This window comes from Sapajus apella, unplaced genomic scaffold (genome assembly GCF_009761245.1).
Source record: "Sapajus apella isolate SASKATOON/1434 unplaced genomic scaffold, GSC_monkey_1.0 scaffold3, whole genome shotgun sequence".
Classification (NCBI taxonomy): domain Eukaryota; kingdom Metazoa; phylum Chordata; class Mammalia; order Primates; family Cebidae; genus Sapajus; species Sapajus apella.
Window position 1 is genome coordinate 7133258 of NW_022436943.1, and position 27185 is coordinate 7160442.

Consider the following 27185-nt stretch of genomic DNA (forward strand, 5'->3'; position numbering starts at 1 on the left):
TTTTTGTCCTTAATTCTTTAAATGTGATATATCACATTTGTTGATTTATGTATGTTGAACCATTCTTGCATTCCTGGGATAAATCCCATCTGATTATGGTGAATGATTCTTATGATGTACTGTTGAACTAGGTTTACTAGTATTTTGTTGAGAATTTTTACATCTATGTTTATCAGGATTATTGGCCTATAATTTTCTTTTCTTATAGTGTCCTTGTCTGGCTTTGGTATCACGGTAATGCTGGTCTTGCAAAATGAGTTTGAGGATTCCCTCTTCTTCAGTTTTTTGAAAGAGTTTGAGAAATATTAAGTATTAGTCCTTCTTTAAATTTTTTTTTCTTTAAGTGAAATTTCGTTTTTTCAAGAGATAAACAAAGAGGCCGGGCGCGGTGGCTCACGCCTGTAATCCCAGCACTGTGGGAGGCCGAGGCGGGTGGATCACGAGGTCAAGAGATCGAGACCATCCTGGTCAACATGGTGAAACCCCGTCTCTACTAAAAATACAAAAAATTAGCTGGGCATAGTGGCGCATGCCTGTAATCCCAGCTACTCGGGAGGCTGAGGCAGGAGAATTGCCTGAACCCAGGAGGCGGAGGTTGTGGTGAGCCAAGATCGTGCCATTGCACTCCAGCCTGGTTAACAAGAGTGAAACTCCGTCTCAAAAAAAAAAAAAGAGATAAACAAAATTGACAAACCTTTAACTAGACTAAGAAAAAAAGAGAGAAGACTCCCTCTCTTTTTTTTTTTTTTCCTTTGTCATGGGGTTTCACCATGTTGGTCAGACTGGTCTTAAACTCCCGACCTTAGGTGATCTGCCTGCCTCGGCCTCCCAGAGTGCTGGGATTACAGGTATGAGCCACTGCACCCGGCCTTTTGAGAAGACTCTCTCTTTAAAGAAGACTTTCTCTAAATAAATGAAAGAGGAGATATTACAACTGAGAGCATAGAAATACCAGGGATCATAAGAGACTATTCTGAACCAATTATATGCCAACAATTGGAGAAGTTAGAGGAAATGGATACATTCCTCAACAAATATAACCGACCAAGACTAAATCATGAAGAAATAAAACATATGGCTAGGCGTGGTGGCTCACACCTGTAATCCTAGCACTTTGAGAAGCCAAGGTAGGTGGATGACCTGAGGTCAGGAGTTCAAGACCAGCCTGACCAACATGGTGAAACGTCACCTCATCTAAAAAATACAAAATTAGCCAGGCATGGTGGCACATACCTGTAATCCCAGCTGCTTGGGAGGCTGAGGCAGGAGAATCACTTGAACCTGGGAGGCAGAGGTTGCAGTGAGCCAAGATTGCACCATTGCACTCCAGCCTGAGCAACAAGAGCGAAACTCCATCTCAATAAAAAAGAACAGATCAATAATCAGTAAGGAGGCTGAAATGGTAATAAAGTCTCTCATCAAGGATCTGATAGCTTCATTTTTGAGTGCTATAAACCATTTACTCTTATTATTTGATATTTTCCTTTAAATTGACTCCCTTTTAAGCATTACAATTATTTTAAAATAAAACTGTATATCATTTGAAAAAACTGGGCAATCTGTTTCACCTGCTATACATAGATGAAAAATAAAAATAAAAGTAAGGAGAATAAAATATAATTAAGTTCTAGGTAGATAAAATTTTCTGCCAATGACTCTCAGCTGAAACTTCTCATTAAAAAGAAGTGCTTGAAAAAATATCATTAAATTGAAACCTTCTCCTTGACAAAAGGATTCAAAGAGAATTGAAACAGAGCAGTATTTTTTATTACATGTGAGTCATATAATAAATTCTGGCATAATTAATTCTGTTATTAATGAATACATTCTGCACTCACATAGCACCTATAATTACTTTGGGAACCATAGTGGTCTATATAACATACTCCATAAAATACCATGCTGCAAGCACAATTGGAGAATTGCTTGTTTTATGAATTTTTGCAATGGCCATCTAATCAGAATGGTTAAAGCTCAAAATACATTACAGGTAGAATTCTGGCATTAAAAAATTAGTATAAAACGGGGAAGAAAAGAAAAGGACAACTTTCTTTTGATATGTCCCCAAAAGGAAACATCTACGAAGAGCTTCTTTTATTGAGTTTAAAGCTATTTACAAAGTACTAAGTAATCAAGTCTGATGCCGATTACAAACCAGTACACACTGTTTCAGGGCTCTCTTCAAGCAAATGAAGCAAAAACATGGAGTGTCATTAAAAAGGTGACAAGAAAGAGATGGAAGACCCTACTGTTACTCGCAGCTAAGTCAAGTGCAATTAACCTATGTTTTCTAAAGCCAAAAAAAAATTTGAGGCAAGATTTTTCTTATCAGACATGCCTCAACAGGTTGAACCAGTGGTACAGGACAAATTATGAAGGGGCATAAAACTGATGTGTGCTTCCTCAAGCATTACTCCACAATGAGAAAACATTTGTTGGAACAAGCCTTATACTCTCCATAAAATGCGGACTTGGCACTCATTCCATTTCTTTTTTTTGGAGACTGAAAATGTCTTTTGTCTACTGGTGCTGTTTAAAAGTTGTCTAATCAATATCGGCATAATGCTCTGTGCCTCCTGAGAAAGCCAGCTGGGATCTTTGGTTCTATCAGGGAGCAAGTTTTAATAAAGGCTCTTTCCTTTCAACATATTGGCTGGGAAATCTCCCCTGCTGGGAAGTGAAAAGCTTTAATTCTGTGAATCATCAAAGCTTTTTCTTATACATGGCGTAAAATAACCTTTCTTTTTCAGAAGGTCTAATCCAATAGCCTCCTGGACCTCAGGATGTCACCAAATGGCATGTGCGTGCAAGAAGAACAAAGGAGGAAACCATTCAAAGCCGAGCTGTGTATTGCATAACACCTTGAATTAGAAAATCCACGACCCATAAAACGCTTACCTACTTTGTGGAGTTTAAATAAAGCAAAGTGCTACTCCTCTTTAAAGAACTGCTTTACAGTTATCTTCCTGTCAGAATTCCAATTATTCTATGACTCAGTGGGTATGTGTTTAGCTTTTTGAAAACTTTTTTTGGGGTAAGAATGTGAACAAGTTTTTATGAGAAGTTTGTAAAGGAAAAGTTTATATAATAATGCCCAGCTGCATCAAACACAAATACATTTTGTTTCACTATCTGAAATAAAATATTTTCTTAATGTTTTAAGAATTGGATCTTGTCTATAAGATAGATGAACAGTTTCTTTGGTACATCTGAAAAACACAGTAATTCCTTCCCATTTAGGAATTAACTGATATCTGCAACAGGGCTGGGAGTATTCAACATGCGCCTCTCTCAGGACTTTGGACTAAGGTTTCCATATAAGAAGAGCCAGACTGAAAATTTTTATGTACCAGGGATTCATTTTTCCTAATTTTTACAAAACATGTGCATAGGCACTTTTTGTTTAATCTGTACCAAAGAGTAGCTGCTGCTCACTTTCTCCACTTCTGCTTACCTCTGGGCACATGACTAGGTGACATTTCTCAACTCCCCTTGCAGATAAGCATGGCTTTGCGACTCATTCTGGCTGAAGAAACGTGCACAGAAGTGATGCGCCCACCTTCAGCCTGGACCGTAGAAACCTCTCACATGCAGTCTTCTTGTCCACAATCCACTCGCTGAGTGGCAAAGGACCCAGACAAAGATGAAGAGGCTCTAAAAGGGTACCCAAGTTACAAAATGAACAATCACATGCCAGTCATAAATATCCACAATGTTGAACTTTGAGAAATAAATTTTTATTGTTTAGATCCCTGATATGTTAGAGTGCTATTGTTTTTGTTTTTAAAGTAGCTCTTAATATAATACATCACGCGATGTCCTTGCTTCTCTCTTTTGACCCCCCTCTGCTCCCCTCTTTTTCTTGCTCCTGTTATCTTTCTTTATCATATGATTAGGTCTTTCTGATTTAATAACCAAGTCAAAATGCCCTTAGTGGATTTAAAATTAAACCCTCGACTGTGTTGAAATAATAAGCAGACTCGATTAATTTAATTTAGAGAAAAGGTTTCACCAATTGGACTTTTTTTTTTCTTTTTTTTAATTTCTTTTTTTTTTTTAATCTTTTTGTTTGTCTTTGGCTACCCAAATCAAAAGGACAATTCGACTTTTTAAAAAGTTTACAAGTTAAATATTTAAGATTACTTTTATTAAACAACTGCTTGAGTGGATGAGCATTTATCTAGTTTAGAGATCACGTAAGAATCATGGTAATTGGGACAAACATGATGATCTTAGCACGAATGACCCAGCAGATGTATATAAGATAAGCCTCTGCTGATAAAGAGGAAAACCAACGTGCATGACCTTGGAAAGAGAGACTTGGAAACTCAGCCAACTTTCTTTATTTGAATGGCCCTGCGGCTTCTGGTGGACACACACAGACATTGAAATAAAGTCACAGATCTGTAAGAGCAGGCCAGAATGAGTATTAGTACTGCAAATAACTGGGTGAAGCTTCGAACATCATTAAAGTTTCAAAAAAGCTTTTCACAAAAAATCTAAAACTAAAATTCCAGTCTGATTTTGCATAAGCTGCTTTCTTTCAGACTCCATTTAGTGGTTAACTCACACACTTCTCTTCTCCATGTAGGTGGTTCTCAAACTGGGCTCAGTGAAACGTGTTCAGAGGCTGTCTCAAGAAGTTGGCTCCAGGAAACTCACTCTGGATATAACCAGAAAAGCTTCATTTTGAGTTGTTTTGCAAACTGGGTTTTAGCGTAAACATTTCTTTTTTGTGTGTGTGAGTGGAAAGTTTCCTTGGCTTTAAAGGGGTACAAACCATTGCCTTATGTCTTACCTGGACATGACCTCTATTCTCAGAGTTTTAGTCTCACAAATCCCAGTGGGGTCCAAATCTGAATCTATGGCACATCTCTTTTCTGAGCCCCCCCTCGCCCCCATAGTCCCACTCATATTTCACATCTCTGCTTACTGGATGTCTCATACACACCTCGTCACAATATTCCTGAAATAGAACATATTATTCTGCCTACTCTTCTTTCGCGATGAGTAATTAATAACATCACCATCCACTCGATTACTCAACATAAAATTCTGAATCATTCTGACCCCCTTTCCTCTCCCTCACTGTATCCAATCTGTCATTCGGTTCTGTTTTGTAAAGTGACCTAAATATCCTATAAATATGTCCTTTCTCTCCATCCTCACTGCCACTGCCTTGGCATAGGCCCTTGTCATCATCCTTCATCTGGATCATTAAAATAGTCTCCAGATGGCTCTCAAGTCACTCTGCTTCGTGGCTGCCTTGATGGTTTATCTAAAATACAGTAGAATGCCTAACAGTTAATATTTACGTTTAGCTTTGTAGTCAACCGATGCTTCCATGTACATTGTCATATTTAAGTCTCACAACATTCCAGCAAAAAGACATTGTTATTATTCTTAATTCAGAACAGGAAAATGATGCCTAAGATTACCTTGAACAAGAAATCTCACCAAGTTATAGAACTGTTCTTCGAACCCAGGTCCAAAGACTGTAAAGTTTACGCTGATGACATTTGGCCATGCCTCCAAACAGGCATCACCATGCCTAAAAGAGGAAGTGCAGAACTTTTAGTCTGAGAAAGCCTCTTTATAGTCATGCCCCACAGAGCATATTTAGTAGTTAATAGAGTTCTGGAGTTAGAACTCACATTATAGCGTAAAACCTAAGAAAAATTACGTAAACTCTGTAATCTGCAAAGTTTCTTAGTTTCTTCATCTATGAAGTCCGGCTAATAATAGGTTTATCCTACAAGGTTGTTGTGGGGCTTAAACAAGGTTGTGCGTGTGAAGCCCTTCACACTTGGCCTGTCCCAGAGAAAGTGCTCAATGAATGTTGGTTGTTGGTACCAATTTATCAGTCTCATCCTGTACCATTTCCTTTCCGTCTTCCACCCTTCAAGCAGAGCAGAACACATTCTCTGCTATTTCTTCTTTGAAGCCTCAAAAATTCAGGTTGATGACTCCCCGGCCACTTTATACCAACCCTACAGTTAGATACTTGGTCGGAGAATATAACCTCCCACCAAGTCAGCAGTGGATTGTTGCCTGGGGCTGGTGAATAGGGCCTTGAGAAAGTCCCCACACAACAGAATGTTCTTCACTCAAACTCTTGCTGGTCTCCTGCTTTCGGCTTCCCATCTCCCCCTTCCCCTGCCATTTCTGACTTCAGATGTGTCCCCCAGGCTTGCCCTGGCTCCACTTTCCAGCCAGCTGCCTGGCCCCAGTGTCATGGCAGCTATCTGACCTCAGCTCCATGCCAGTGCTGTGCTCCTGAGCAAGGCTTTGGCATCTTGGCCCTGCTGTCTCTGGCATCTGACCTCAGTCTGTCCTGTTTCTAGCTTTCCTGGAGCTGACAACTCCCAGGGACTGATCAACAATCGTTCAGATGGGATGATCATAGCTCTTATCATACTGTTTCATGTTATATCTTTGTCTTTCTCGTTCATTAAACTGAACTCTTCCAGGACAGAAAGACCTTGCCTTTGATCTTGGTAGATCCTTCTTAGCACTAGGTTTAGAATAAGTGAGTGCTTGTTGATTGAATAGACTATTCTTTCCCCATATAGAGGTATCTGATAGCACAATCTTCTGAAACTGCTGTTGTCCAAACACGTATAACTGTGGTCATATATGAAGTTTTACTTTTTTCCCCACCAGAATAATTTTGTAAAAACCTCACCTCTAAAATAGTTTTAAAAGATTATTTTCCATTGTGTGCTGACAAGTTTCTATAAATTTGACTGTGTCATCAACTGTCCTCATTAATTTAGTTTCATTCTATTCATTTCTATTGTTAACCCTTTGCTTTTCATCAAGCACTTTGTTGATATTAATCCCTTACTCCTGTACATAGATTCCTTAAAAGGAGTTTGTTGGGTTTTCTTGCAGCACTTTGTTGAGTAACTTTTTCGAAGTATAGTATATGCTACATAATATTGCCTAAATTGAAATACACAGAAATTTTTGTAGCTACAAAACAACCTCATTTTGTTTGATTAAACCATCACAGCTTTCATTAATACATTTTTCTTTAATGACTGGGTCTTATTTTTATTTATTTATTTATTTACTTGAGACGGAGTCTCGCTCTGTTGCCAAGCTGGAGTGCAGTGGCACCATATTGACTCACTGCAATTTCTGCCTCCTGCCTCCTGGGTTCAAGCGATTCTCTTGCCTCAGCCTCCCGAGTAGCTGGGACTACAGGTGCATGCCACCACGCCCAGCTAATTTTTGTATTTTTAGTAGAGACAGGGTTTCACCATGTTGGCCAGGATGGTCTCAATCTCTTGACCCTGTGATCCATCCGCCTCGGCCTCCCAAAGTGCTGGGATTACAGGCGTGAGCCACCGCGCCCAGCCCCTATTTTTTAAATCTGTAAAACAGTAAGGTTGCTTAGATGAGCACCTTCTTTTTAACTCCACTGCCTCAGTGTGTGGTTGTGAGATATGACTAAAAACTCTGGTGTCTTTTTGTCTCATGATCTCAAAATTAACAAAGGAAAATTTTTAAAATTCTATTGGTTTATTGGTTTACTAAAAAGAAAAATGTACTTTCCAAAAGGGGGAAACTTAGAAAAATGCAAATTAATGCAACAACGAGATACCACTTTATATCTATTACCTAAAAACGTATGGTTTAGGGAAATGCATATTAATGAAACAATGAGATACCACAAATTGCCTACCAAAACATGATTATCCCTGGTGTTGTGAGGCATTATTGTACACCACTGGTGGAAATGTAATTTGGTGCGATTTTATTTTCTTTTTTTGAGATGGAGTTTAACTCTTGTTACCCAGGCTGGAGTGCAATGGCGTGATCTCGGCTTACCGCAACCTCTACCTCCTGGGTTCAAGTGATTCTCCTGCCTCAGGCTCCCGAATAGCTAGCATTACAGGCATGCACCACCACACCTGGCTAAGTTTTGTATGCAAGGAATCAGCCCCCACATCACCCGTGGGTATCCCAAGTTTGGTGGTGACAAAGGAATGAGAAAAAGACAGATTAAGAATGCAAAAAGTAGGACCGGGGGCTATCACTTGTAATGGAGGCAGCGAAGGCATCGAGCTCTGATATCCTACAGTATTTGTTGGTTACAATCACTTTGATCTATAGAGTAGGCGGTGGAGTGATGGTGGGGAGAGGGTGATGTGATGGTGGGGGTGAATCAGTGAGCCAGAACTGAATCAGTGAGCCAGAACTGGTGCGTCATTCTAAAGACTGATAGCAGCGGCGGTTTGGGAGTTTCACAAAACAAGAATATGTAGTTATCTTTAGCTTATCATCTATGTGCAGCTGGTGGAACTCCGGCCTTACAAGGAGACTACAAGTCTGGTTACGCCTTAGTGCTGTGAAAGGGTTTTACGTCCTTGAGCACAATGTTTATGGTAACAGAGCCTAGCTCACCCTGCACCAAAACATGAGTGGCGAAGTTTGCCTCCCCAGAGGCCTCCCGCAGTTTGCTACGGTTTGTTGTTCCCAGTTTATATGTCACTCATAACCAATTTACGTAGGCACTCTGTAAGTCTTTTCTCCTTTGCTACTTCTCCTAACGTTGTATTTTTAGTAGAGACTGGGGTTCTCCATGTTGGTGATGCTGGTCTCGAACTCTTGACCTCAGGTGATCCACCTGCCTCGGCCTCAGAAAGTGTTGGGATTATAGGCATAAGCCACTGGGCCCAGCCGATTCGGTGCAATTTTCATGGAAGGCAATTTGACAGTATGTATTCATGAGACTTAAAAATGCATATAACAGCTGGGTGTGGTGGCTCATGCCTGTAATCCCAGCACTTTGGGAGACCAAGGTGGGCAGATCACTTGGGCAGGAGTTCAAGACCAGCCTGGCCAACATGGCGAAACTCTGTCTTTACTGAAAATACAAGAATTAGCCAGAAATCGCTTGAACCCAGGAGATGGAGATTGCAGTGAACCGAGATCATGCTACTGCACTCCAGCCTGGGCGACAGAGTGAGACTCCGTCTCAAAAAAAAAAAAAAAAAAAAGCTTCTGATTACTCATCTGACAAGAGGTTAATAACCAGAATATACAAGAAGCTCAAATAACTCTATAGGAAAAAAAATCTAATAATCTGAACAAAAGATGGACAAAATATTTGAATAGACATTTCTCAAAAGAAGACATACAAATGGCAAACAGGCACATGAAAAGCTGCTCAATATAATTGATTGTTAGGGAAATGCAAATCTAAACTACAATGAGATATCATCATTGATAGCAACGAGATATCAGCTAAAATGACTTCTATTCAAAAGACAGGCAGGAAAAAATGCTGGCAAGAATGTAGAGAGAAGGGAACCCTGTATACCCTTGGTGGAAATGTAAATTAGTACAACCACTATGAAGAACAATTTGGAAGCACCTCAAAAAACTAGTTGAGCTACCATCATGATCCAGCAATCCCACTGCTGGGTGTATACTCAAAAGAAAGAAAATCAGTATATTAGTGAGATATCTACACTACTATGTTTGTTGCAGTATTGTTTACGATAGCTAAGATTTGGAAGCAAACTAAGTATCTACTGACAGATGAATGGATAAAGAAAATGTGGTACATATACACAATGGAGTACTATTCAGCCATAAAAAAGAATGAGATGGGCCGGGCGCGGTGGCTCAAGCCTGTAATCCCAGCACTTTGGGAGGCCGAGGCGGGTGGATTACGAGGTCAAGAGATTGAGACCATCCTGGTCAACACGGTGAAACCCCGTCTCTACTAAAAATACAAAAAATTAGCTGGGCATGGTGGCCCGTGCCTGTAATCCCAGCTACTCAGGAGGCTGAAGCAAGAGAATTGCCTGAACCCAGGAGGCAGAGGTTGCAGTGAGCCGAGATCGCACCATTGCACTCCAGCCTGGGTAACAAGAGCAAACCTCCATCCCCAAAAAAAAAAAAAAAATGAATGAGATGCAGTCATTTGCAACAACATGGATGGAACAGAAGATCATTTTGTTAAATGAAATAAGCCAGGCACAGAAAAGCAAACATCATATATTCTCACTTATCTGTGGGATCTAAAAATCAGAATAATTAAACTCATGGACTAAAGAGTAGCAGGATGGTTACCAGAGGCTGGGAAGGAGAGTGGGAGCTAGGAGGGAGGTGGGGATGGTTAATAGATACAAAAAATAGTTAAAAAGAATGAATAAGGCTGGGCATGGTAGCTCACGCCTGTAATTTCAGCACTTTGGGAGGCCAAGGTGGGCAGGTCACCTGAGGTCAGGAGTTCGAGACCAGCTTGATCAACATGGAGAAACCCCATCTCTACTAAAAATACAAAGAATTAACCCGGTGTGGTAGCGCATGCCTGTAATCCCAGCTACTTGGAAGGCTGAGGCAGGAGAATTGCTTGAACCCAGGAGGTGGAGGTAGTGAGCTGAGATTGGCCATTGCACTCCAACCTGGCCGACAGAGCAAGACTTCATCTCAAAAAAAGAAAGAATAAGACCTATTATTCGATAGCACAGTAGGGTGACTGTAGTCAATAATAGCTTAATTGTACATTTTAAAATGACTTAAAGACTATAATTGGATTGTTTGTAACTTAGGGAATAAATGCTTGGGGGATAGATACCCCATTCTCCATTATGTGCTTATTTCACATTGCATGCCTGTGTCAAAACATCTCATGTACTCCATAAACATATACACCTACTGTGTACTCACAAATTTTAAAAATAAACAAAATTGTTCTCATTAAAACAAAATAAATAAATAAAAATGCATACAACCTCTAAGCCAGAACTTACTCTTTTCAAATGTTCTCCTAAAAATGTAATTGAAAATAGATGCAAAGCTTTAGCTAAATGCTGGTTCTCAGCATTTTGATTAGAAAAGAAGCTCTTTGAATGTTGCAAATTAAATGAAGTACCATTTCCCAAACAAGCAAGGACAGATATTTAGGGCTAGTGTTCTGTAAAAATTGTGTGGCTGGATACACAATAGAGAAGAAACATCTAATCACTCCTCTCTGAGGCTGAACCAGGCAGGTGGAAGGTAAAGGCCACTTTCCTTTATCCCTTCCCCAGCTCCATTTCAGGACAAACCAGAGGAAACTGAGCATCTTACAATCTGAGCAGTAAAAAGCTAGAAGGTGGGAGAGGAAGAAAGGAGGCCAGGTTGGATCTACTTCCAGACCCCATCAGAGGGGCAGGTTCCAGAACACCAAGGAGACCAGGGGCAAGGAAAGCTCTTTTGTGCCACCTTCTAATCCCCATGTGTGTATGCATCAAACAGAAAGTCTTCCGTCTGCCCATAGGCTGTACTGATGATTCTTCTAAATGGTTAGGATATATTTTAAAGTTTATGACAGAAAATAATTTAAAGGTCCAACAATGAAAGATGGATTGAAGAAAATGTTTACAGAAGACTTTTACTAACATGAAATCATATTTACAATATATAGTTGAGTGAAAAAAGCAGGTTACAAAAAATGTATGTAAAGTTATCTCATTTCTGTAAAATATAATACATACATGCATATATATGTACAGCCACAAACAGAAAAAAATATGGAATGGTGATATAGTTTCAATCTGTGTCACCACCCAAATCTCCTGTCAAACTGTAATCCCCAGAGTGGGAAGTGAGGCCTGGTGGGAGGTGATTGGAGCACGGGGGTGGTTTCTCATGAATGATTTAGCACCATCCTCTTGGTGCTGTTCTCGTGACAGTGAGTGAGTTCTCATGAGATCTGGTTGTTCAAAAGTGTCTCGCACCGTCCTTCTTTTCTGTTGCTTTTCTATTCCTTCTTTTCACCTGCTTCCTCTTTGCCTTCCACCATGATTGTAAGTTTCCTGAGGCCTCCCTAGGAAGCCAAGCAGCTGCCAGCATCATGCTTCCTGTACAGCCTGCAGACCCATGAGCCAATTAAACCTCTTTTCTTTATAAATTACCCAGTATCAGGTATTTATAGCCGTGTGAGAACAGACTAACAGTATACTTTAAGGTGTTAACAGCATTCTAGGTACTGGCGTTAGATTCAGTAGCTAATAAGACAGACAAGACTCTGACTCATGGTGCTTTTATTCTCATGGGGAAATACGTAACAAAAAATAAGTAAATAAATAAACATACAATATGTCCACATACTGTTGTCGGTACTGGGGATACAATTTTGTGAACACACTAGGCAGTTACAGTCCCTGTCCTAACAAGTTCTTTTGTCTGCCTTCTGTGTCTGCTATGAATAGGGAAGTGAGGAGGCTGTGGGGACCTAAGAAAGGGACACCTGACCCGGTCATGAGGGATCTGGAAAGGCTTCCCGAGGAGGGATGTCCAGGCTAACAGCTAAAAGATGAGTAAGGAGTAAGGCAGCTGCAATAAGAGAGAGCTTTCCAGAGAGACCAGGGCAGGCTTGCAGACCTCAAGGAAAGAGTGCAGGAGGGCAGACAAACAGACTGGCTCAATGAATGACTGACTGCTTTATTCCAGGAATTCATTCTGATATCTGTTGCACTTAGGGTTTGAGCATGATGGAGCAATGAGGAGTAAAGAAGCCCGAGAAGTAGATCATGAAACCATGTTAAAGAGGGCTTGGGCTTGACCTTGAGCGATCTCTCAAAGGTCATCATAAGTAGTTCAAGGGCTCAGTAAATGAACTTAGCCCTAGTGTGTACTTCTTTAGGAAGAAACCATTTTTTAAAATCACAGTATCTTTAAAACCCACTTCTGAAGAATGCTTAATTACAGGGAGATATACTTATGTTGTGGTGCTTAAAAAGAGCAGGCTATAAAATAATGTGTATAGTATACATGGTAACCCCCATATGGAAAAAAGCATAAATATGCTATATGTTATTTATAATGCAAAGAAATATGTCTTAGGGAAATATGCTAAAACCAAAATGTAATCTGTGGTTATCTCTAATGATGGAATTACAGATAGTTTTTGCTTTCTTTTCTTTATGTTTTCTGTAGTTTAAAAAATTTCTACAATGAAATGAATACATACTCTTTTCATAATCAGAAAAAAATACTTAAGTATGCTTTAGGGACATAGAGCAGTGACCTAAGCATTCTATATTACCAAGTGTCCTAATTATTATTATTATTTTTTTTGAGACAGAGTCTCACTTCTTCACCCAGGCTGGAGTACAGTGGCACAATCTTGGCTCACGGCAACCTCTGACTCTCAGGTTCAAGTGATTCTCTGCCTCAACCCCCTGAGTAGCTGGGAATACAGGCACCCACCACCACACTTACCTAATTTTTGTATTTTAGTAGAGACAGGGTTTCACCATGTTTGCCAGGCTGGTCTTGAACTCCTGACCTCATGATCCGCCTGCTTCAGCTGCCCAAAGTGCTGGGATTACAGGCATAAGCCACAATGCCCACCCTCAAGTGTCCTAATTATGTAAAAGAGATATAGGCAATTATTGCGGGGTAAAAATAGGTTCAACATTGAAGTCTGTCCAGGCATGGTAGCATGCACCTGTAGTCCTAGCTACTTGGGAGGCTGAGATGGGAGGATCACTTGAGCCTGGGAGGTTAAGGCTGCAGTGAACTGTGACTGCACCACTGCACTTAATCCTGGGCATGGGCAACAGAGCGAGATGCTATTTCAAACAAAACAAAACAAATAACAAAAACACTGAAGTCCAGATAGGACTCTAGGACTCACATTTTTTACTTACATGAGATTTTACTTGCATTTTTCTGTAACAGTTTGAATTGTAATTCAGGAAGCACTATCTTTTGACAGTATGACATAAATTTCTCTATTGGCAGATAGGTTTCACCAATACAACTAATATGTATGCACATATTTTTGCATACCTAAGCATGTCATTTGTATATGCTTTAAACCATTAAGTCCTGTTTCGAAGAATTCTGTGCCATACTTGTTGTACTTGACAAGCCAGGTGAACCACCTAAATTAGGTCATTTCTCCGTTAAACTATTCTCAGCCTGGCTATAGCTGTCCTGAGGAGACTTCAGTGCTAGCTCTCCACTAAGGGGCTTGCCAGTGACCTTGAATGTACCACAAAACTGCTTTGGGCCTCAGTTTTCTGAACCTCAAATGAATGAGGTAAGCTACTTATTGCTACTGTCGCCTAATATCTATGATTTCGGAATTTCCTCCCCATCGTAAAACTTGGCAACATCCTAAAAACAGAGTGAAGACCAAACACTCTTTGAATAGTAATAATTTTCATTTGTTGCCTAAAGGAAAAGCATCAGGCTTTTAAATGATTAAAGCTAGCTTTATTTAGAAGTCTTCCTGAGGACTATGGACCAAGGCCTACAGCCTGGGAGCAGTCTCTTGGCTCTGACACAGTTTTTCATCCCACAGCTTACATGCAGTTGGTGAGGGTTCAGTACATGCAAAATCACATCAAACGTTCTCAGAAGTTACATTAAAGCAGAATCACATCAAGGTTTCGGTGTAAGAGTACATCTGGTTAAAAATTAGAGAGGCATAATCACTAACCCCATCTGACGTTCTCTTACGTGTAGGACAAGACAAGAACCAGGTCATTTATCTTTTAAGGAGTATAGTGACTCAGGCAAGACACATGGCGGCTATGTACTCTCTTCTGTTTTGTCTTCAAAGCATCCTTCCAGAGAGCTGCATGTCCCACAGAGTCAGGGACTTTCTGAAATTGTGTTGACAGGAAGAAATGAACAAATATGGCTTCTTACGTTTGCTGCTTTGTCTCACATATTTTATAAGTTTTACAGAAATGGATCAAGTGCTATCTGATTAAATTTTTAAAATTTTTATTTATTCATTTTTTGAGATGGAGTCTTGCTCTGCGCCCAGGCTGGAGTACACTGGCACAATCTCTGCTCTCTGCAACCTCTGCCTCCTGGGTTCAAGTAATTCTCCTGCCTCAGCCTCCCAAGTAGCTGGGATTACAGGTACTGCCACCACGCCAGCTAATTTTTGTATTTTTAGTAGAGATGGGGTTTCACCATATTGGTCAGGCTGGTCTCGAACTCCTGACCTCAAGTGAGCTCCATACCTTGGCCTCCCAAAATGCTGGGATTACAGGCATAAGCCACTGCATCCAGCCCAGCTGCTATTTTAAAAAGAAATCTCTGAAGTTGCTTTCACATTTTGGAAGGCGGCAGAAAGAAGTGTGCTGTTTCGTTTGAGAAATACCTAAAGGGGGGTTTGATTGTAGAAAGTGATTTCTCCAAGGCATATTCTGGAAAGAGGAGGTTCTAGAAGATAACTAAATTGTTCTGTAGGTAAAGTAGAGATGGTGGAGTTGCAGTGCTAAAATGAGGGGTGGCTGTATCAATGCAAATGGTTTAAGCTCTTTCCTGTAGCCTCCACTGGATCTACCCCCCAACCCAAGTAGCCTACAGTCTAAGTAAAAACAGTGTGCTTCAAAGCAAAGCAGACTTTGAGACAAGACCTTTAGCCCCAGTTTCCAGACTGTTCTCACTGAGCTCCTCCTTCTGTATAGAGAGTTTTTGAGTCACTGCTGATGAAGGAGAAAGGTACAGGAACCTATAAAGATGTCACCCTCATTCTCTATCAAGAGGCTTCACTATAATCCTTATCAATAAACACTTTTTAAAAGGCTAAGTTATAGTCATTTGAATATACATTTAAAAATCACCCATAAAGGGTGATACTCAATTCAAAAGCACAGTTATTTAGGATTTTATGGAGAAACGCATCTGTTTATTGTAAAGAAAAAAACAGAGCATGTAAATATTTTATTACTTGAATAAATCAAATGCTAGAGGAACAGATTCAAGTTCATCAATCAGTAGAAAGATCATTCTTGACCTACTCATAATTTTGCTTAGTCAATTTTGCAGAGAGAAGATTATGGCATTTGACTTGCTTCTCTCTGATTTTCCTTGCTTGGGTTTGGAAAAGAATCCCCTGTGGCTTCTCTCTCCTACATTCCCGGAGGCGGTGTAGTGGGAGGGCACTGGCTGAGGAGTCTTGGGGGTGTTGAGTAGGCCCTCCTATCACTTACCCTGACAAGAGACCACAAACATACAATGCTGGTTCTCAAGCCTTCTAGAAGCTGGACTGGATGACCCAGAGGGCTCTTCCGGCTAGAAGACCAGAGATGTCCTTTTCCCCTCCCAGGATTCAGCCAGTTGAAGGTGTCCAAATCTGTCCTCTACTCCCAGCAGGCACTATGCCCCCCAAATAAAGGGAAAGAGAAAACTCCCAGAAACCCTCACTTGATTTCCCCCTCACCTTGTCATGGGAAGACCTATGGCCATAATCTGTGTGCTGGGAGAGAAAGCTGTGGCATGTTTGAATATCCTACCAAGCCTTAGAAGACATGACTGACCATAAAGTCCCTGAGCTACCTTGTTTGATTGTAGGCCATAAGACCCCCATTTCAGAAGGGGTCCTGCCCCATATCCTGGAGGAAGGAGCACTGCACAGAGAAGCCAAGAAGAATCTGGACAGGCCTTGCTGGGTCTCCCCACTCAGTCTATTAGCATTAGATCATATCCTTTTTGTCCAAACACATTTCTACATACTGTCAATCATGCTTATCTGAGGATGTCTCTATAAAAGGCCCAAGAGGACAGCATTCAGGGAGCTTCCAAATGCCTGCACAAATGAGATTCCTGGAGGGTGGAAAGCCCGTGGAAGCCCTGTACCCTTCCTGCATACCTCGCCCTACCCATCTCTCCAACTGTATCCTTTGTAATATCCTTTATAACAAACTGGTTAATGTGTTTCCCTGAGTTTTGTGAACTACTCTAGCAAATTAACCCAACTTAAAGAGTGGTTGTAGCAACCCCAAACTGAAGCTGGTCCATCAGAACTTCTGGAGTCCCTGACATGTGACTGGTATCTGGGAGAGGGGACCATCTTGGAGAATGAGCCCTCACCCTGTGGGATCTGGCACTATCTCCAGATAGATAGTGTCAAAATTGAGTTGGGGGGGCGCCAGGTTGGTATCTGCTACAGAAATGATTGCTTGTTTGGTGTGGAGAGAAACTCCCACACATTTGGTCACAGAAATTTTGTGTGTTGATTGTTGTATATATATGTTTTCACCCACAGTTCCTGGCTCAGTCTCACCCACTATATACAAAAAATACCACGAAGAAAAGGGGAGAGAAAGAGAGAGGAAGAAAGGGAGAGAGGAGATGTTGTGCTGTTCCATGATGGGGCCTCCTGAATCCCCAGAAAGTTAAAAAAAATTTTCACAGAATGCTTGGTGAGACTGCATTTCTTATGGGAACCGTAGAGGAACTGAGGAGCCAAGCAGCTCTAAGCCTACACGATCGCAGGGAGAAGAGGCCCCTGGCTGCATTTGAGGGATGTGGCCATGCTCAGAGGGAGATAGAGCAGTAGACCCAGTGAGCAGAAGTGGAGGTGCTGTGGCAAGTGTGTTTGGGAAGTGAACACGGCTCATTAGTGAAAAGATCCACACACACAGAGCACTGATAAAAGAAATCTGATTTTGAGGAAAGGCTTGAGTGAGAGAGCTTATGAAAGCAGCTCATTCTGTCCATCTGGGACATAAGATGACAAATCCTTACAGGAAGAAGAAAATTATGCCTATTTCTGCCCTTGAATGGAATGCAGGCATGCCTGGAAACTGTGACAGGTGTACAAAGTAGAGCCTATTCTCCTCCTAGGACAATGATTATAAGACCTGACCAATAACTCAGCATCACATAAGCCATGAATAGAGCCAACTGCATGTCATAAAAGCAAAGATAAGTATTAACTAATATAATTACCTCAAATTGTAAAGTTATTCTTAATTTCTAATTTAAAATAGGCATAAATGTAATATACACGTTACATGAGACTCCAATATGCTATAAAATGAAGAGCCATAAAAACAACTAGTGTTAACAAATATAACATGAAGTGTTTGTTATAATAAAGATAACTAAACACTTGACTAATGATACTTTTGTTTGCCTTCTTAGTAGTTAAATATAGTTTTATAGCACAATATATAGGTATAACTCTTAAAAGGGCTATTCAACAAAGTTCAAGCTAGCATCTTTTTTTTTTTTTTTTTTTTTTTTTGAGATGGAGTTTTGCTCTGTCACCCAGGCTGGAATGCAGTGGTGTGATCTCAGCTCACTGCAACCTCCACCTCCCAGGTTCAAGCGATTCTTCTGCCTCAGCCCCCGAGTAGCTGGGATTACAGGCGTGTGCCACCATGCCCAACTAATTTTTGTATTTTTAGTAGAGATGGGGTTTTGCCATGTTGGTTAGGCTGGTCTCAAACTCCTGACCTCAAGCAAGCCACCGACCTCAACCTCCCAAAGTGCTGGGATTACAAGCATAAGCCACTGCCTCTGTCTTCTTTTCTCTTGATAAGTGTTCCTGAATTAAGCAGTGCTGCTTGAAGTCAGTCAATCAAATTTCCTTAAGACACATTGTAAATACTACTTGTTTGTTGTTCTTGTTGTTGTTGAGGATGATGATGATGGTGGTGGTGATTTCTCTGAAAACACTGAATAGCATATGGCTACATGTTCTCTTAAGAGGTACGACCTTCTGGAGGGTATCAACTGAAATTAGTTTATACTATGCTGTACCTGACATGGAACAACTGGGGAGCAGTGGTTTGGGAGTATTTTATGAGTCAGGATTGCATTACACTGCATGGATTAGAGACCTGTCTGTAAATAGGGCTTAGTCCTTCCCAGTAACAAGAAGAGGATGCAGCCTGGGGCTGGCCCAGCTGCTCAAAGATAGTAGTCAAAGACCCAGCTTCTCTCCGCACCTGCTCTGCATCCTCACACTCCTGCATCTCCAGGCATCACAACCACATTCCAGGTAGGAAGTCAGAAGGGCAAAAAGTATACACCAGCCATGTTTATTCCTTTTTATGAGGAAATTAATAGCCTTCTCAGATGCTCCATCAGCAGACTTCTGCTTGCCTCTCATTGGCCACCATGAAACAGGGCTTCTTAGCCACAATGGAAACTGAGCAGACTCCAAATGAAATCAGTGTTCCACAATTAAAAAAAAAAAAAAAAAAGAAGGGGAACCAGGTACAGTGACTCATTCCTGTAATCCCAACACTTTGGGAGCTGAGGTGGGAAGATCGCTTGAGCACAGGGGTTCAAGACCAGCCTGGGCCACAGAGTGGACTCCTCATCTCTACAAAAAATACGAAAACTGGCTGGGCGCAGTGGCTTACGCCAGTAATCCCAACACTTTTGGAGGCTGAGGTAGGTAGAACATGAGGTAAGGAGTTTGAGACCAGTCTGGCCAACATAGTGATACCCCATCTCTACTAAAAAAACACAAAAAATTAGCCAGGTATGGTAGCGTGTGCCTGTAATCCCAGCTACTTGGGAGGTTGACGCAGGAGAATCACATAAACCTGGGAGGCAGGGGTTGCAGTAAGTTGAGATTACACTATTGCCCTCAAGCTCAGGAGACGGTGCAAGATTCCATCTCAAAATATATATATATATATATGTATAAAATAAATATTAGGCAGGCGTGGTGGCCCATGCCCGTAGTCCCAGCTACTCAGGAGGCTGAGGCAGGAGGATTGTTGCTTGGGAGCTGGGTCTGGGAGGCTGCAGCTGCAGTGAGCATGATTGCTTCACTGCACTCCAGCCTGGATGACAGAGTGAAACTCTGTCTCTTTTAAAAAATAAAATAGCCACATGCAGCGGCTCATGCCTGTAATCCCAGTACTTTGGGAAGCTGAGGTGGGCGGATCACCTGAGGTTGGGAGTTCGAGACCAGCCTGACCAACATGGAGAAACCCCATCTCCAGTAAAAAAAAAATACAAAAAAATTAGCCAGGCATGGTGGCAGATGCCTGTAATCCCAGCTACTCAGGAGACTGAGACAGGAGAATTGCTTGAACCCAGGAGACGGAGGTTGCAGTAACCCCAGATCATGCCACTGCACTCCAGCCTGGGCAACAAGAGTGAAACTCCATCTCAAATAAATAAATAAATAAAATAAAAAAGAAGGGGAGAATGGATATTCCGTAGGCAACTAGCAACATCCTCCTACTGGTTGATTTATTTTGAGGTAGTAATTCAGGGCTTTGCTGCAGCATATTCCATGCATGCTACGGGTCATGTATAAATGGCAAGGACATAACAATTTTTTCACATATGTTGTCTGAGCTTAAACTGATGTACTGTTAATAAATTCTGCCACGTTCGCCTTCTCAAGATTATTATCTGCCATTTAAAAATATGTAAAACTGGCTGGGTGCAGTGGCTCATGCCTGTAATCCCAGCACTTTGGGAGGCTGAGGTGGATAGATCACCTGAGGTCAGGAGTTCGAGACCAGCCTGGCCAACACGGTGAAACCTTGTCTTTATTAAAAATACGAAAAAAATAGCTGGGCATGGTGGTGTGCACCTGTAATCTCAGCTACTTGGGAGGCTGAAGCAGGAGAATCACTTGAGCCCAGGTGGCAGAGGTTGCCATGAGCTGAGATCACGCCATTGCACTCCAGCATGGGTGACAAGAACAAGACTCCATCTCAAAAAATTATAGTAAATAAATACAAATAAAAAATATAAAACTAAATTTTAGAATAAATGACATGTCCAAGAACAAATGGGCTCAAATGAACATTAATCATCTTCATCCAGTATTTTACATGTAGAAGGTTATTGACTGACCTTAGAGAAAGAAGGACTTGAGACCGTTGGGGTTGTAAATGAAACAGAAGCCCAGAAGTGTAACTGATTTAGCCAAGGTCTAGTTGCCAACAAAGATAGGACAAAAATCTAAACTTCTGGATTTCCAGTTCAGTGTACTTTCCACTACCCAATTAAATGTATATCTAACCTTGGAGTCCATTTCTTTTGGGGGGAAGAAGAATTGAGTCACACAGCTTTCACTTTATCCTCATCATTTCAGATTCTTTCCTAACCCACTTATTTAGAGTCCCTCAAGACCTGAATAACAAAGCTTGTTACTTAATGACTTAATGAACATAAACACGTCATTATGGAATAAGTTACACTCCCACAATAGTACAAATATAGAAATGAGTCTATTATGATTGGATTAGTCTCTGACCCTTGAGTTTATTCTGCCTGTTAGGCAATTAGCTTCAAGGTTTCTTATTTCAGTTGTCAGAGCTCACCATGATAGGAGGCCAAATAGATAGCCTCCTTCGGTGTTGTGATTTTGTACGGGAAGGCTTTATCTGTACACCCAATGGTCAATTGGGAAAGGATGGTGCAATCCATGTGGTCCATCCCTCCTCCAAGAGAGATAACCTCTCTCAGCAACCCTGTCTCGTTTCCATAACGCATATGCAGAAGGACCTAAATGTGACACATTTACTTCTTTGACTGCTTCTGTGGTATGCCTGAGGTGAGTATAGGTGCAACATTCTGGAGAAGGAGAGCTGGTGTAACGACAGTGCTCCAGAAAAACAGTAATAGTTTTTTCATCTGACCACAGGCTCAATATGGAACAACACTGGGATGAGACTGTTCATGTAATTTAAGGCCACATTAATTCAGTGTCCAAAATAAAGGAGGAAATGGCCCTATTGGATGCTATTTGTTTTGTGGCTGTCAAAATAATAATTCAGTTGTAATGACGTACTGCATTTGTTGTACACTGGCCTATTCCAGGCACTGTGCTAACAACTGTACCACTATTATCTCCTTCAATCCTATGACAACCCTCTTGAGGAAGATATTACCCAGGCTGACACATAAAGAAGAGGCTCACAGGCTGGGTGCGTCAGCCCACGCCTGTGATCACAGCACTGTGGGAGGCCAAGGTGGGTGGATCATTTGTGGTCAGGAGTTTGAGAACAGCCTGGCCAACATGGTAAAACCTCGTCTCTACTAAAAATACAAAAAATTAGCTGGGTGTGGCTACTTGAGAGGCTGAGCTGGGAGGATCACCTGAACCCAGGAGGCAGAGGTTGCAGTGAGTCGAGATTGTGCCACTGCACTCCAGCCTGGGTGACAGAGTGAGACCCTATCTCAAAAAAGAAAGAAAAAACGAAGAGGCTCATGGAGGTGGGATAGTTTGCTTATGATCATATGCAATGGAAATAAGTTGGGGATTCAAAGACAGGTCTGTCAGAATTCAAAGGCTTTGCTCTTAGCTATAATTCTACTGTGCCTCTTTATCCTAAGCATATAGAAAAAAAAAAGTGATTAAATGATGGCTCTTCCTGCAGCTTTATAACTGAGGAGCGCAGACAGAATAAGAGGAATGGGTTTGGAGTTCTATTTTGTTTAGAGTATAGGACAGATACTCTTGTACATAAAATCTTATAGCCTTTTACCCTCCGGGAGTTAACGCTAAAGTGTTCTAGTAATTTACAGAAATGTTTAAAATGCCAATTTAATGAGTGTCCTTGGTAGCTGGCATTGTAGTGCTCGTATAATACAAGGTAGCTAAAAATAATACATGGAAAGGCATCTAAATTCTTATTAAAATATGAAAAATCAAAGTGCAATGCAAACACTGGCCACGATTATCTCCAATCAGCTGGCTTGCGTTTCAAAGCTCAGTAAGTGACATAAGAGGAAAAAGAGCTCTATGATTCATTTTAAAACCTTTTTTTTAAAAGCCCTAGTCTGCTACCAGCTGTCCCTTAACTCCATACAATGAGAGCAGCTGCAAAAGATAACTGCCAACATGAAAACATGATCAGAATAGTAGCTGACCCCAGCAAGGAGCAGACCTTTCCCAAACAGGATTAGATCATTGACTTTGGCTTTGTGTTCTGAGCTTGGTCTGTCACCCTTCTAGGTAACAATCCTTTGAAATTGTGTATAATGATGGCTTTGAGAGAGGCTCTAAAAAATGAGAACTGTTCAGTGGATGGAACCACATTCAGCTAGCTAAAAAAAAGAAGACAAAATCTTTTTCTGTTTGCTGCAATGGGGAAGACTGAAAACCTGAATTAAATAGGATAGGCACTTAGTTTTTTCTTACTTTGAAACTATATTCTTGACTCTAAGTAAATACCTTTTTGAATCTGGTCAATTCTGTCAAATGTCCAATCTAGACAAGGATGCCCCCATATCAGGGCCTTTGCACATGCTGTTCCTTCTATCTGGAACATTTCAGCCTCATTCCCATCCTGTAGTCCTGGCTAGCTACTGCTCTTGCTTTATGTCTCGGCTAAAGTAACTCTTTCACAGGTCTTTCCAGACTACCCAAATGATCATAAGTATAATAGTTTTTATGTTCTTGTACCCTACAGATAGATTGTGCTCTATAATAGGCAAAAATAATGCCCCCCCCACATCCCCCCCCACCCCACACACAAAACCCAGGTCCTAATCCCCAGAACCTATGAATATGTTACCTTACACAGCAAAGGGGACTTCGCCAATGTGAGTAAGCTAAGGATCTTGAGACGGGAAAATTATCCTGAATTATACGGTGGGCCCAATGTAATCACAGAAGTCCTTGAGAATCAGAGAGGGGGTCTTCCTTAGAGCCTCCAGAAGAAGCCTAGCCAGGCTGACAAGTTGATTTTAGTGCAGTCAACCCATTTCAGATTTCTGCTGCCCAGAATTGTAAGATGATACTTTTATGTTCCTTTAAGCCACTCAGTTGTGGCAATTTGTTACAGAAGCAATAGGATAAGAACACAGGACTTATTATGCTTTTATTGATTTGTTTTTCTGTCTTTTCTGTTTAACTATAAGCCCTATACAAGCAGAGGCAATGTCTCATCTACCTTCTTATCCTTAGCACCTAGTGTTCCCTTTGGAGAGACTGTATATAGAAAAAGCGCATTATATACTTTAGGTAAGAGTTTGATTTTTAAAGATATTTTAATGTAAATACGTATTTCATTAAAATGAAGGGAAGGAGGTTCCAGAATCATTAGATAATTCATTCTTAAATTTTTTTCTGAAGCATAATCTGTTTTGTGATCCTAGTCCCTAGTAGATGGATGAAAGCATATCATCACTAATTTTAGCATTCAATTCCCTAACCTGGTGTAAAAAACTCAGCACTAGATTTAGAATGCACTGTAGTCACCTGAGCTGCCCAGCACTCTGGTGCGGTAAAGGGCGAGATGACAGAAGTTAGAAGGGGGACAATAAGTGAAGGAGGACGGAGAGAATGGCGTTTCTCTTGCCTCCACGGTCCTGTGAGCACACTTACCTTTGAGCTATAGTCAGAAGAGCCCCAGCCCGGTCCTGAAAAGCTTACTGTGCGCTCCACTGCCACCTGCTGTCAGCCAGGGTTTTGGTCAAATACAAACTGCAAAGGCTTCAGGTCTTCCTGTCTTTAAGATTCAGGATAGTCCAAAAGTTATAGCTGAATGTGAATTCCCTCACTTTACATAGTAAACAGTATGAAAGTTCTTTTGCTCCACACATTCTTGGCCACACATGGTATTTTTAAGTTTTTAACTTTCAGCCATTTTGTTGGGTTTGTAGTGGTACCTCATGGTTTTATTTTGCATTCTTAGGACTAACAAGGTTAAGCACTTTTCACAGGTGTTTATTGGTTGTTTGGAAACCTTCTTTTGAGGGATGGCTACTTAAGTCTTGCCCATTTTTCTATTGTGTTGCCTGTCTTCCTCATTGATTTGATGACTTCTTTATTCAGGACAAGAGTGCTTTGTCTAATCTGTTTGTAATTGTTTTTTCTTATATTGAGGTTTGCCTTTTCATTCTTATAATCGGGTCTTCTTCTGATGTTCAGTGTTCCTGATTTTAACGTAAATTCCAAATTTACACATATAAATTTACATAAATGTAAATTTAACACAAATTGTAAAGTCCAATTTATCAATCTTTTCTTTTATAGTTCATCTTTTTTGGGTCTTGTTTTATTTTGAGACAGACAGGATCTCGTGCTGTCACCCAGGCTGGAGTTCAGTGGTGCGATCTTGGTTCACTACAGCCTCCGTGGGCTCAAGCGATCCTCCCTCCTGAGTAGCTGGGACTACAGGCACAGGCCACCACACCTGGCTAATTTTTTTGTATTTTTGCTACAGATGGGATTTCACCATGTTGCCCAGGCTGGTCTTGAACTCCTGAGCTCAAGTGATCCATCTGCCTTGGCCTTGCAAGGTGCTGGAATTACAGGCATGAGTCACCATGCCCAGTCTTTTGGGGGCCTTGTTTAAGAAATCTTGGCAGGCTGGGTGAAGTGGCTCACACACAAGTGTGTAATCCTAGTGCTTTGGGAGACTGAGGCCAGACGATTGCTTGAGGCCAAGAATTTGAGTCCAGCCTGGGCAACATGGTAAGACTCTGTCTCTACAAAAAAATTTAAAATTATCCAAGCATGGAGGCATGTACCTGTAATCTCTACTACTCTGGAGGCTGAGGTGGGAGGATCATTTGACCCTGGGAGGTCAAGACTACAGTGAGCCATGATTGCACCACTGCACTCAAACCTGGGCAACAGAGAGTAATCTTGTCTCGAAGCAAAACAGAAAACTAAAAGACCACATGAAAGTCATGACTATATTACCCTTTTATCTTCTAGAAACTTTACCATTTACCCTTTCACATTTAGATCTAGCATCTACCTGAAATTGATTTTTGTGTGTGACACAGGGGTATGCATTTTTTCCACTGAGATATTCAATGGAACACCTAAAAAACACTTTTCCCTTACTGCACTGCATGCCACCCTTGCTATGTGTGTGTATATACATATCCACACACCTGTGGACATGCCCTGGACTTCATTCTACTGATCATCTGCGATCATTTATTTATCCTTGGGCCACAGCCATGTATTCCTTGGAACAATAATAATTACAACAGAAGCAATAATTATCATAAAAATAACAGAAGCAGTTATTTTTTAAAGCCCACAGACTACTGTGTGGCAGGCAGTTTGTCTACCGCTACTTCTAGCACACCCGGCAATGAGACAATGTCGTTTTTTTTTTTGAGACAAGAGTCTTGCTGTCACCAGGCTGGAGTGCAGTGGCGCAATCTCAGCTCACTGCGACCTCTGACTTCCTGGTTCAAGCGATTCTCATGCTTCAGCCTCCGGAGTAGCTGGGATTACAGGCACACCCCACATGCCCAGCTAATTTTTGTATTTTTAGTAGAGACGGGGTTTCACCCTGTTGGCCAGGATGGTCTCAAACTCCCAAACTGGTGATTTGCTCCCCTCAGCTTCCCCAAGTGCTGGGATTACAGGTGTGAGCCACTGTGCCCGGTAGATAGTGTCTTAATGTAGTCTCTGGTGGTTAATCTGGGTCTCTCTTTCTGCACTAAATATTAATGGGAACTACTACCACTATTACTACTATTACACAGCTTATACTCACATACCATTTACTATGTGCCAGGCACTTTTCTAAGCACTGTACACACAATAATTCATTTAATCTTCCCAATTAAGTCTTTGAGGTAGGTACTATTTACGTCTTTTACAGATGAGAACATTTAATCACGACTTGGTCAAATTGCCCAGCCAGTAAGTGGTGCAATCAGGACTTGAACACAGGCCAGTCTGGCTCCAGGGTCCATGCTTTCAACTACTACCTTTGGTGCCTATTTTATGGGCAATGCATTTTCTTGCAAACCACAACATGCAGCCAGGCAACAGAGCAGGAGCACTAGTCTCCAACTTGGTTAAACACTCCATGCACGTGATGGAGAGGTGGCCCAACATAAAAACCTTTAATGATGTGACTCCTGTTTTTTCCTTTTCAACCTCATCACCCCCCAAAACCCCCAAATGTACTGTTCTATGTTCTTTTATGTAGTGATCAGTGAGGAATGACAAGAGGAGACACAGGAAAAAGTTTCTTACACTCACAGGTCCTACAAACAGAAGGCACAGCACACCATGCACAGCCACGGCAAGAAAAGCACCCGTCGGGAGGCAGGAGCAGCAGGAGCCAGGGGAGAGCCTGGGCGCTTACTGGAGTTTCCGAGGAAATGGCAAGGCAGAGCAGGGTGAAAAGTTTGGGATAGGCTTGTTGGAATCATTTCAGTGTGCTCTAAACTACAGAGGTTGTCCCTAGTTGCCCGTTACCTGGTCCTGGGATGATTTAAGGACGAGGAACATTGCCTCCAGGGGTTTCAGGGCCAGACAGAGGATGTGTGGCCCAGGGCTAGTTTGTATATCTAAGGTATGCTCCCACCTGAGTCCTTTGCTGTCTAGAAAAACTGGGGAGTACCAGGAGGGACAATCACTCCCCAGAAGGGAAAGTTTCTTAAAATGGCAAAACATCTTATACAGAAAACTTTAAAAATATAAACAGTACATGTACTCTGTGTTCAAATGGTCCGCAGTGCTC

General features: G+C 41.3%; 1 protein-coding gene across 4 annotated transcripts in view; it reads right to left on the reverse strand.

Moving 5' to 3' along the window:
* Nucleotides 1-3719: 3719 nt before the first annotated feature.
* The window catches only part of TMEM67 (transmembrane protein 67), an 84451-nt gene continuing 60985 nt past the window's right edge, over nucleotides 3720-27185 (reverse strand). The window contains exons 29-31 of one of the 4 annotated variants that reach the window (XR_004260142.1): nucleotides 24071-24194; nucleotides 5458-5551; nucleotides 3720-5278 (exon numbers count right to left, since the gene is read on the reverse strand). The gene's annotated coding sequence lies outside the window, so the exon portion shown is untranslated. Of the gene's footprint in view, nucleotides 5552-24070; nucleotides 24195-27185 lie in introns of all 4 variants that reach the window. The other 3 variants (XR_004260141.1, XR_004260137.1, XR_004260138.1) reach the window with 3 other exon arrangements.